The following is a 2251-nucleotide window of genomic DNA, read 5'->3' on the forward strand; positions in this document are numbered from 1 at the left end:
GCTGGGATTACAGGTACCTACTACCATGCCTGGCTAATTTTTGTATTTTTAGTAGAGACGGGGTTTCACCATGTTGGCCATGCTGGTCTCGAACTCCTGATCTCAGGTGATCCACCTGCCTTGGCCTCCCAAAGTGCTGGGATTATAGGCGTAAGCCACTGCACCCAGCCTCTATGATTGACTGTCTGATTCTCCATAATTTGTTGAAGTCTTTGCCCTTTATTGTTTCCTAAGGAAACCCTGAAAGAGGCTGTGGTCTGAACCTTCCCCTAACTCCGCTCTTCTGCCTCCTGATCACCCTGATGCTTCCCCATGTGGCCTGCATGGCATGTCCACTTCCTGTCCCTAGGACCTGTGAGTGCAATAAACTCTGTCTGCCTGAACCTCTCCTGTGCTTCCTTTTGTGGCTGTACCTGACTGACTATCTCATAAAAAGTACAAAACACCTTGTCTCCTAGCCCTGCGTGACCAAAGCGGCCTACATGCACAACATGCAGCTGAACATTCCGTTGGCTTCTGAGAGGAACTCAGGTGTTGGTCATAGATACTGATGAGGCCATGGCAACCTTGCACCTGATTTGGCAGTATAACCCACTGCCCAAACTCGGTTGTTAATTTCTAGGCAGTGTTCCCTGCTGTTATTCTTGCAGCCCCTTTTCTCTTGTTCTTGTTAGTCTGGAGGTCCTTCCTTTGAACTTGACATCTTTCCATACTCTCAGCCATCCTCTCTTCCCTTTATTATTTCACCAGTATAAAATATTAATTCCATAAACAATCTCCTATCAACCTGCTCTTGTCTTCCCTAAATTTTCACAAATATTATGAAACATGTCTGTATAGTTTAGGGCAAGATCAGAACTAGAAATATAAATTTTGGAGATATCAGATACATATTTTTATAGCTACATGTTTTGATGAAATAATCTGCAGAAGAGGGACTGATACAGGTTTTGTGATACTTACATCTTTTTATGCATTTGAGGGTTTTCTTCAAGACAATATATAATTATCAATCAAATTCAAGCATAAAAGTGGATTTTACTTAGGGTAAATTTAGAGTATTAGAATGAACATTTATTTAGAATCTACATGAATTATAATTTTTAACTGTTGAATGAAATACCACAAACATCATAAAATCCAGAAAAATAGTATTTGCATTAATTTACCACCTGATAGACTCCTATAATATTTCCCCACCTGTTTTGGCTATATATTCTTTAGTCGCATCTTTATGCAACAATAATTTTGTAATATTTCCCATGAGGGAATAAGAAATTCAGTCTGTCCTCTAACAGGCTTCTGGAACTTAACAACAGCAACAAAAAAATAGTTAAAAATGTTTCTTCTGACATCACCAGTTTTTATTGGAAATGTGCAAATTTTTAGGATTGTTTTCAAATGTGGGGAAATCTCCTTGAGTATTTCTTAAATATATAAACTATAAAATATCAGAGTATTTGAAGTTTTCATTCTCAGTGATTATTTTTTCCCTGATACTTGTTTATGTATTCATTTAGTCCTAGACTAGTTCAGCAAACTACAGATCACAAACCACATCTGCTGCTTGATTTTAAATGGCTCATAAGATAAAAATATATTTTACATTTTTAAATGGTTAAAGAAATCAAAAGAATAATAATATTTTGTGACACACAAAAGCTGTAGGATAGTCAAACTTCAGTGTTCGTAGGTAAAGTTTTATTGGAACACAGTCAAATTTATTTGCATAGTGTCTATAATTGCTTTCACATTACAATGGCCATATCGTTCATGAAACATGAAATATTTATTTTCTTGCCCTCTACAGAAAAAGTTTGCTGACCCATTGCCTAGAATATATGCATAAACAAAAACAACCAATTAACTAACAATTATCAAATCCTTACCACAATATCAAATCCAACTATTTTTAAAGGAGTTTATAGTAGTTTATCTATTGTTTAAATTATCATGTACTCCAGTGGTCCATTTTATTCAAACTTTGTTGGCCAACGTCCCCAGCCAGCCAGTTACTGCTGTGGGTAGAACATCAATCTTGAGACCCTTGGACCAACATCCACTGATTACCCTTGTGCAGTGACTAATTTTAAATACTCTGGATTGACAAAATTTCATTAACCAATTGGTTGTTGATGGATGCACTTACTGTAAGCAGTGTATCATGCATTTTATGTTATTATTAATTAGATTATTCATGAAAAGCCAACTCTTTACTCTTCCCAAAATTTATTTTTACTCAATGAATTAT

The sequence above is a fragment of the Colobus angolensis genome, unplaced genomic scaffold, assembly GCF_000951035.1.
Source record: "Colobus angolensis palliatus isolate OR3802 unplaced genomic scaffold, Cang.pa_1.0 Scaffold113, whole genome shotgun sequence".
NCBI lineage: Eukaryota > Metazoa > Chordata > Mammalia > Primates > Cercopithecidae > Colobus > Colobus angolensis.